This window comes from Rhinolophus sinicus, chromosome 14, assembly GCF_057876585.1.
Source record: "Rhinolophus sinicus isolate RSI-liver-muscle chromosome 14, RSI-T2T, whole genome shotgun sequence".
In the NCBI taxonomy this organism is placed as follows: Eukaryota; Metazoa; Chordata; class Mammalia; order Chiroptera; family Rhinolophidae; genus Rhinolophus; species Rhinolophus sinicus.
Genome location: NC_142514.1, coordinates 127485100 through 127496236, shown reverse-complemented (window position 1 = coordinate 127496236; position 11137 = coordinate 127485100). Strand labels below are relative to the sequence as shown.

The 11137-nt window shown below is 34.7% G+C and overlaps 1 pseudogene; it reads left to right on the top strand.

Moving 5' to 3' along the window:
* Positions 1-517: 517 nt before the first annotated feature.
* On the top strand, positions 518-1108 carry LOC109451395 (transmembrane protein 126A pseudogene; annotated as a pseudogene).
* The last annotated feature ends 10029 nt before the right edge of the window (positions 1109-11137 follow it).

Genomic DNA, 11137 nt, shown 5'->3' with positions numbered 1-11137 from the left:
AAGTAAATATAAAATCAGAAATGACATAACAACAAGAAAAAAAGTGCATGACAGGAAATAATATGGGAATAATGGGGAAACAAGGGTCAGGAAAGGCGTTTCTGAGAACCTGATAAATAAGCTGAGACTCAGAGGGGAAGAATTTAGTTAGGTGAAAATTTGGGTTCAGGGTATTCCAGAAAGAGAGGGCAGTGTGGGAGAGGTCTCTGAGGTTTAGCATGCTGATAAGGCTAGAGCACAGCTAGTGAGGAGACACCTGGGGGAGGTGTTCAGTGGAGAGAGTGAGCATATTGTGCTGTAAGTGTAACGTTAGGGAAACACAGGGATCTTGAAACTGGATAACTTACTAGGAGACTAGGGGTTTCACACAGAAGAAAAGATGCACAAAGAGAGTTACAGACAGGTCCACCAAAGATGGCTGAACCCGGGTGAGTTGTGCAAAAGTTGTAGTGAGCCTTAGTTGCTGAGGAAGGTGAGAGGAAGCATCGGCTGCTGAAAGGACAGCAAAAGGCTCAAGATGGAAAATCATGACAGATTATACTGTCAAGGTAAACCAAATATTTAACATCATAACCAGAAAACGTAACCAACTGCCAGAAGCAGAAAGGGATCTATTTGAATATGGATTGACATATATTGGACTTAATGCTGCTGTCTGTGGCCTAACAGCAAAGTCTTTTTTGGCACATCTTAAATGTGACACAGGCTTGTGTAGCTGCAGGCTTACCAATGGCAGCGATCCCATTTTTTGACAGCAAACGTATCTTACAAAGATTTTGTAAGTTTACCATTGAATGCAGGTGATTTGAATTGTAAAACCTGTACCATAACATGGTGTAAATTAGTTGGTCTTGTTTTTGGTGGTCTGTACCCTGTTTTCTTGGCTATACCTGTGATTGGTGGTCTAGCCGCCAAGTATGACTCAGCCCTGCTACCAGAGAAAAGTAACATCTTGACTTACTGGATCAGAATTTCTAAGCCTATCTTTAGAAACATGTTATTTCCCATTTTGCTCCAGACTGGGTTTGCAGCATACCTTGGTTCTAGGCAATATAAACTACATATAAAGGCTCTTCAATTGCCTAAACCTGGCCTAGAAATTCAATGATCGTTGAGCAAATCTGTACACAAAAATACAAAGATCTTCGGAGGTCCCCCTTGACCCCCTTGAGTATTCTTCAGTGTGTGCATGTGAAAAAACTGCCTGAGAATTGGAGAACTACCTACAAAGATAAAAGGGAACTATATCCAGTGGTCAAACAGGGCCAAATTAGTGCCTCTTCCCACCATTCAGCTAGCGAAATAAATAATTCACAGGACATTGGGTAGAATACACAGAAGAATCTTGTTAGTTGTGGATAAAAATTAGCCTTAGATTAAATTCCATTTGGCCCATCAAACAAAGCTTAAAATCAATATACAAAAAGATCATTGTTATCATGAAACTTAGCTGTCACATAGAAACAAAATCTTCAAGAATATTTATAGGAGTACAAAACTCTCCAACACCAAATAAAGTAGAATACAGTGTCTAGTATCTAATATAAAGTACCCAGCCATGCAAATCTGTACCTAGCAAATATATCTTTCATAAACTAAGGTGCAATAAACACTTTCTCAGATACACAAAAGCTGAAAGAATTTATCACTAGCAGACCAACACTACAGTAAATGTTAATGGAATCCTTCAGGCAGAAGGTAAATGATAACAGATGGCAACATAAATCTATACAAAAGAATAGTAATCACTGCAAATGAGAACTTTGTGGGTAAGTATGTAAGATCTTTTTTCATATTATTTAAATACCTTTAAAAGACAAATTGACAGTTTGAACAAAAATATTAACAATGCACTGTGGAATTCGTAACATATATAAAAGCAACATGTATTAACAACAGTAGCCAACAATTTGAGATAGGGAGAAAAGAAAGTGTTCATTGTAGGATTCTTATACAATATATTTGGTGGTATAAAATCTCTTGAAGGTAGATTGTGAAAGATGGAAGATGTGTATGGTAAATCCTAGCACTAACTAAAATAGCAAAACAAGGACTTATAGATAGCAACTAACACAGATGAAAAAACCTAAATCATTAAAAATAGTCAATAAATCAAAAAAAATTGGACAAATGACAGATGGAACAAATACAAAGCAAAATTAATCACATTAATTTAAGATGATCTAACTATACCACTTGAAACCCTGAAATTGTCTGACTGGATTCATAATTACAAAAACTTGGAAGCAACCAGGATGTCCTTCAGTAGGTGAATGGATAAACCGTGGTACAACCAGATAATGGAATATTAGTCAGTACTAAAAAGAAATGAGCTATTAAGCCACGAAATAACATGGAGGAATTTAAGTACATATTACCAAGTTAAAGAAGTAAATATGAAAAAAATATACACTGTATGATCGCAACTGTATGACATTCTGGAAAAAGCAAAACTATGAAGAGAGTCAAAAGATTAGTGGTTGCCAGGGGTTGAGATGGGGAGGGATGAATAGGCCAAACACAGAGGATTTTTAGGGCAATGAACATATTCTGTATGTTACTGTAATGATCAAATCCATAGAATGTACACCACCAAGAGTAAAATGTAATGTAAACTACGGACTTTGGATGATTTATGTTGTGTCAATGTAGGTTCAGCAATTATAATAAGTGTACCACTCTGGTAGGTGATGTTTTTTGGTGTGTTTTTTAAGGAGAGCGCAGCTCACAGTGGCCTATGCGAGGATCAAATCAGCAACTTTGCTGTTATTAGCACCAGCTCTAACCAGCTGAGCCAGCAGGCCATCTGGTAGGTGATGTTGATAATGGGGGAGGTTATGTATGCGTAGGGGCAGGAGGTATATGGGAAATCTTTGTACTTCCCTTTCAATTTTGCTGTGGACTTAAAAGTGCTCTTAAAACATAAAGTCTTAATTAAAAAAACAAACAAAACATTTCTAAGAGAAATTAAAAAATACTAAAATAAAAGGATAGATACATCATGTTCATGGATTGGAAAACTAACTATTGTTAGAATGTCAAGTCTCCCCAAATTGATCTGCAGATTCAAAGCACTCTCAATAAAAGAAAATTGTTTGCTTTTTTGTAGAAATTGACTAAACTGATTCTAAAACTTACATGGGAATAAAACACGACCAAGAATTGCCAAAACAACTTTTTAAAAAAGAATGAAGTTGGAAAACTAGCACCATGCAGTTTCAAAGCTTATTATAAAGCTACAGTTATCAAGGTGGTATATTGGAATAAATATAGACATAGAGCAATGGACTGAATATACACTACAAAAATAGACTCATGCATATATAGAACATTGATTCACATGACAAAGTTTCAAAGGCAATTTAGTAGAGAATATGTAGACTATTTGAAAAACGGTGTTAAAACATTGGGATACTAATGCAACAAAAAGATGAAAGGAAAGGAAGGAAGGAAGGAAGAAAGGAAGAACAAAAGAACAAATGAAGGAAGAAGGAAAAAAGAAGAGGAAAAAGAAAGAAGAGATATTTTTATCTGTATCTTGCGTCATATGCAAATATTAATTCAAAATATATCATAGATGTAAATGTAAAACCTACAACTACAAAACTTCTAGAAGTAATATAGGGAAACAATTGTGTAACATTGGGTTAGGCAAAAGTATCTTAAATATTACACAAAAGCCATAATCTATAAAAGGAAAAATTGATAAATTAGACTTCATCAACATATACAATTTCTGCTCTTCAAAAGACACTGTTAAGAAAATGAAATAATAAGCCATAAACTTGGGGAAAATGTGTGCAACCCATATATCTGATAAGGACTTGTATCCAGAATATATAAAATACTTCAAAATTTAATGATAAGGAACAAATAATTCAATGAAAAATCGAATTAAATAGGCTTAACCAAAAAAGTTGTATAGATTGTAAAAAGTATACAAGATGCTAAACACCATTAGTCATTAAGAAAAAGTAAATTAAAACTACAATGAAACACGACAACATAACTATGAGAATGTCTAAGAATAAAAGATTATAACTAGCACTGGGAAGAAATAAATAATATTAAGGAAACTGTGGAATAGTCAGTTTCCACAGCTTGTTTCATATAAACTATGCCTCAATAATGTGTCTGTGTATGTATATGTATACATATAATGCGTATGTAATATATAACAATACATGAGTATATATAATAGTATATAATAAAGAATATGTTATATATATATATATATATATATATATATATATATATATATAGAGAGAGAGAGAGAGAGAGAGAGAGAGAGAGAGAGAGGATTAAAGGGGTGTGTGTGTGTGTGTGTGTGTGTGTGTGTGTGTAAAGCGATGGATATAAGTGACTTTCTGTTAAAAGTCATCCTTAAATCTATCCCATGCTGCAATTTAGTATCCTAAATGGATAGGATTACCTCACTTTAGAATGTCTCTTGTGTAATATTCTGCTTTGTTATAGTTCCTTTCATTTGCTCTTCTCTTATTTACTGCAGTGCTCAGCTGAGTACTTTGCACACAGTAAATATTAGCTAATTTATAGTTGAGTTTAGTAGAAATAAGCTTCTAGAGGCAATTATTTCTCCCCCGAGGATCGCAGTAATGCAACCTCAAAAACAAAACAAAAAAAAATCTTAGAAAAGTTACAGTTTAATTCAAAGGTCAAAAAATCTAAACAAATTGGAAGTAAAATCCAAACAGTTAAGCATTCTTTCTCAGTTAAACCAATTTAAACCTTGTATCTGCCTTCATAGTGTACATAGAGGAAGATTTATTTTTATAGTAAGCACCCATTCATTGAGAATATATGCAACCAGGAAGATCAAATAAACATGCTTTTAAAATGGATTAATACAGTAACTATTGGCATACAAATTAACCTCTCTCTAACTCCCAGGGTACTGTTAGATGTAAGAATCTTAATAACGTGCAGTTATATGAGCCACCAAAATCCAAACCTTCATTATGTAGAAGAACAAACTGAGGCTCAAAAGTGTTTTGCCCCAGGTCCCACAGTTGGTATGTTGCACTATGGATGTGATATGTCCTGTAAGTGAGCGCTAGCTCTCTGAAAAGTGCTGTTCTCTGGATGGCCTGTGGGCAGACAGCCCAGGTTTCAAGTATATCCTATGTTCAAACCTTGCCAATATGCTTGATGGAAACTTTCGTCATCAGTGCCTCTGAATAATTTTTTTCTTTAGATTCTCTAAAATTACTCATGTTGAGACTATAAGGACAGTTTTATATAAATTTCTTGATTTGATAAACGTATATACAGAGGGTGCCAAAAAAATGTATACACATTTTAAGAAAGGAAAACTGTATTAAAATTCTAATATTCAATATATACCGACAACAAAAGATGAATGCAAGTCACGTTTGACTTCTGCAATTACAAGAGATGCTCAAAGTAGTTACCATCAGCATCCAGACACTTCTGATTATGGGGAGCTACTGCTTGAGCAACGTTGACCAAAGCATCCACTTGTATACACCTTTTTGGCACCACCACTATATATATATGCAAAAACTATGATGTTTGCAATTTGCCCAGGATTGGGCCAGATTCTCACCACTGAAATAAGATGTAATCATGTAATAAGTGACATGTCACAGATTCCCATACTCTCAGACTTGACCAGAGATTGTCCAAATAGGGACATTTCTTTGGGAAAATTTATGAGGGTGAAGTCACAGAGAGAGGAGAGGAGAGAAAAATCTAATGTCAACAATCTATCAGGCACATTGCCAGACCTATTATAGATGTCGTTTTATATAATATTTACAACATTCTGAAAAGTAGTTACTATTAACTTCATTTTACATTGAGAAACTTACCAAATTCACGAAGCAACAAGTAACAGAGTTCTTATTTAAACCCAGGGTTATATGGCTGCACAGGGTTTCCACTAAACTATACAACCTCCCAGACAAAAAGATCCAGCACAGAGGAAAAAAATAGTGTTTTCATATTATTCAGGAAGTATAATTCAGATACAAATTCAGATCATGATGTCACTGAGAACTTTATGAAAATATAACTTACAGTGCTTTATTTTTTTAAATGATGAATGCCATGATTCTGTTCCTCAAAAAAAGAAATAATAGAATCAGAAACAATAAGCAGAATATATTTGTAAAGGATAAATCATTCTGAACAAACCTAATTACTTTTTTTCTTCCAACAGAATTACATGCCCAAAAGATAATGGAAGTACAACAGACACTATTTATCTTGATTACTAATATAACTGATAGTGTCTCTTAGATATTAACTAGCACAATTAATTGAAAATAGTCTCAATCTGGAATAAAAATTGACTTCACAGGAACAAAAGGGCAATGTCATAAACTGTAAGGGCCTGTCTGGGCTGCCTGCCTCTCCCAGCCCCAACTGCCATTTGTAATGGTACTTGGAGGGGCAGCAATTGTCCAGAATTACAAAGCAGACAAATCCTTCTGTCTAGTGCTGGGTCTGCTTATGTAAGAGACTCAACTTGCATTAAATAGTCACACACACACACACACACACACAATACCGTGTTTCCCCCAAAATAAGACCTACCCTAGAAATAAGCCCCAGTTAAGATGTAAGCCAGATGGATACATTTAGTACATTATGACGATGTTCCAGAAGAAGATGACATGACTGTATTTGAATAAATGTAGATTGTTGTACATGAAAAAAAATAAGACATCCCCTGAAAATAAGCCCTAATGGAGCAAAAATTAATATAAGACTTGGTCTTATTTTTGGGAAAACACGATAGCTGTTTTTCAGTCAAGGTTAGTACTATCCAATAAAATACAATGCAGGTCACTTACGCAATTTTATAATACCCATTTTTAAAAGTTTAGAAGAAGCAAGTGAAATTAATCTAAACAGTCTATTTTTAACCCAAAGATGTAAAATATTATACTGAACATTTAGTCAATACAAGATAATGATGGAGATATTTTAGATATCTCTTATTTAGATGTACTTTACTTTCTTCTCATACTGTCTTCAAAGTCCAGTGTATATTTTCCCTTAAAGCCTATCTCAATTCTGATGCTAAATGGCTAATGAAAGGAATTGTAACCCTTCCAAATAATAAAGTTGTGTTGAATAGAAAAATATTTAGTAGGCATCAGAATTTAAATTAATGAAAATAAAATTTAAATTTTATTATTTCAGTCATGCTAGCCTTTTTTCAAATACTCAATAGCCCCAAATAGCTGGTGGCTACCATATTGGAGAGAGCACATTCAGGCCCATGGCTTCTTTGATAGCACAGCTTTCTCAAAATCCTTAATGTTCTTATTTATTTGAGTTATTCATTTTTAGGTTTTATAGTCACACTCAGAATTTCTTGTTAACCATGCCTTTCTCTTAGTTCTCTCTCTTGGCTTAAATCCATCTATATCATCTAAGAAATTATGCCCATATTTTCTTTCACTGGGCCATTGCTTTTCCCCCAAAGGGAAAGGTTTGCAGCATGGCATCTAAATTCTTCAGATGCTTTAACAACAGTTGTGGCATCCATACTATTCATTTGAGTCTTGCAGCAAGGATGTATTTTAATTAGGCTTTATCCCTTAAAAGGCCTTCTTAGTTTTGTCTTTCACAAGTTAATAATGGGAAAGTGCTGCCTCTTTCAACCCAACAAGTCTCTGAATTTCTGAATTCTTTCTATTGTCTTTCCTTCTGTTTGCTACCATGCACATATTTTCTGAGATCATTTCTTTCTTGTAGTAATTTGTCAACTATAGCCAAACCACACTATTAGTGTTTTGTTTCCCAACCTCTTTTCTAGATCTGTCAGTTCATACAATACCTTTCCTGTTGTATAGTTGCAGGTGATAATTTAACTGTTTTGCCACTGCATAATACGGAGTGCCATCCTCTTTCATTTACCATAATAGTTTCTCACCATCCATAGCCAGCTCATCAGCCAATACTACATAAGTCAATTCATGCCTTGTGACTAAACCAAGATCTACTTTCTTCAGAAGAGACACAGGCTCTCAGGAAGAAACCAGGAAGTTGGTTCTTTATTTACCACTCTGTAGTAAATTATCTATTACAGGAGGTTGTGCATATTTCTGCTACCAACCAGTCTCCGGTCATCTGTGACGTTTGAGGCCTAGCAGTATCTGGCATAAAGGAAGTAGAGGAGTTTGAGTCGATATTGTATATCATTACACAGAGTGACATCAGAGAAGTTTAGTTGGTTAAAATTGGGAGACACTGACACACCAGCGGATTAGTCCTCCCTCCAACCCCTGACTGACTGTGTGTCCCTGGGCAGGTTACTGAAAGGCATTTCTCATTCCTTTCCTTATCCAAGAATCTGAAGCTGTTATAAATCCCTCAACAGAATAATTTATATTAGAGCTATTCAAACTTGGCTGTAAAGTTTCGATATGATTGTTGTCATTAAGAAATTCATTAGTGACCATATATGGGAAATAGAAAAACTTCTGGTAAGGATATCATTATAAAGTGATGTTTAAGGCTTCGATAACTCAATTACATATTTTGTTAAGAATATGGGGTTCAGGGTGGTAGGCAGGGAAATTTCATGTGTTTTTCAGTCATTAAAGCAGTTTGTTTTAAGTTAGAACTTCTATTAAAGATCTTAATTTTTATAATTACTTGGATGCTGGTTAAAAATAAATTTTCCTGAAATAAAATTTGACCTTCTTAGGGAAAAAAAAAAAAAAAAAAAGCAATTTATAAGTCCCTCTTATTTGATATAAAATAAACAAGGCACTTTTAAAATTATATTTTCTTTAATTCTTCTCTGTATTTTAAAGAGAAAGCAAGTCCAGGGTTGGTAAGTAATCTGCCCAAGATTATTGAATATATATCCTATGATATAAATCCACATGCCTGTCAACACATTCATTTTTTCTCCGGCTACTCATAGGACTTTTTAAAAAATTAAATGTATTGGGATATGATTTATAGTCAATAAACTACATTCATTTTTAATAGTACAGTTGAGTGAGTTTTGACAAATGTATACACCCATGGAACCATCACCACAATGAGGATATTTCCAAGATGACATTTCTAGGATACTTGCAGTGCCCTCAAGTTTTTTCATGTCTCTAAGTAGTCAATCCTCCCTCTACTCCTGGCTTCAGGAAATCATTAAAGTGTTTTTGGGTTTTTTTTTCTTCAATTTCAAATTTTTACATCTTTGTTGAATATAATTTATGCACCATAAAATTCAAATATTTAAAGTGTACAATTTAATGCTTTTAGGATGTTCACAGTGTTGTTGCACAATCACCATATTCTAATGTTAAGGCATTTTCATCACTCCAGAAAGGAACCCTTTGCCCATTAGCAGTTACTCCCCATCTCTACTCTTTCCCCCTACCCTCCCAACCTCCAGGCTTCAACAAACATTAGCTTATTTTTCCCCTACTCTGCACATTGGTCGTTGAGGATAGGCTTCTTTCACTTAGCATAAGTGAAAATTCATCCATGTGGTAGCACATCCCAGTACTTCATTCCTTTTTATTGCCAAATTATTCACTCTACAGATATACAGATATATGGCCTTTCTGTAATACTCTCAAAGGATTATGTTCCTAACAAGGTTTGTCCTCAATAAACAAACAAACAAACAAAACTATTTTCCCAGAGCCTAACCGACCTGGGGAAGGGAAATACCAAGCACAACCTGCTTTATCTTCTATTCCACATGAGAAATATCTAGCTATATCCAACTATCATCTTCTCTAGCTTTGCTGTCTCAACTAAGGGTGAGGGGGACTGAGACACTCCTATGAAAGTCACAGTTTAGGGGCACAGGCTCACTGAAAAATTGAAACCAAATCATAGACTTCAGAATGCTTACCCTCTGCTCACACCCTCCCATCACATCAGTAGGGACTCTGTATAATAACAGGAATACAACTGAAGGAACTGTACGTCTCAGATTTTATTTTAGAAATCTCTAGGGAATCCTAAAGACAATAGGGAGATAATAATAAGGATACCTGTGAAGATTTTAGCCTCTGACACCTACAGCTACAGGAAACCATAAATACAGTCTACTCCTTAGCCAGATAAGCATAAAAGTTCATACTAATGGTTATTTAACTGAGTTTCTTTTACCCAATGCATAATGTCTGGCTTTCAAAAAAAAAAAAAAAATTGCAAAGCATACTAAAGCAGACCAAAAAACACAGTTTGAAGAGACAGAGCAAGCTTCAGAACCATTTACAGATAAGGCAGAAATATTGGAATTATAAGATCAGCAATTTAAAACAGCTATGATTAAATGCTAGACTCTAATGGATAACATAGACGGCATACAAGAACAGATGGGCAATGTTAGGAGAGAACTGGAAACTAAGAAAGAATAAAAAGACAGTGCTAGAAATTAAAAAACATTGTAGCAAAAATGAAGTATGCCTTTGATGAGCTCATCAATACAGTGGTCAAGGAGAGAATTGGTGAGCTTGAAGAAATATCAATAGAGACTTCCAAAACTGAAATGCAAAGAGAAAGAAAAGAAGAGGGAAAAAAGAGAAAAGGAAAAGACAGAATAGAATATTGAAGACCTGTGGGACAATTACAAATGTGTAGCATACATGTAATGGGAAATATGAAATATATCTGAGAAAGGACTTTTATCCACAATACATGAAGAACTCTTACAACTCAATAAGGAGACAAACAACCCAATACAAAAATGGGCAAAATATTTGAAGTCATGCTTTATAAAAGAAGATTAAAAACTGACCAATAAGCAGATAAAAAGTGCTAAATGTCAGGGAAAAAGCAAATTGGGACCAAAATGATATATCTCACACATTCATTTTCTGGATACCTGTAGAAAATCAGTGGGGTAGAAGTGGAGTTAGTGTGGGGGGGACGAAAATGCTACTTCTCATGATAAAAACAGTAAAATCAGAGGAAAACACAATCAGAACTAGTAGCTACCCAAACTAAAATGATAAGATTATTTTGAGATTCTACCTTAGTGATGCCTATATATTTTTAAAAAAGTGATCTGCCATAACCATCTTGGTGTCCCTGGCAAGACTGTCAAAGGCATTTTGGTCTGGGTTAACTGTTCCATTGACACTCTAGTAACTGAGACACGAGTCCACAGCAACTC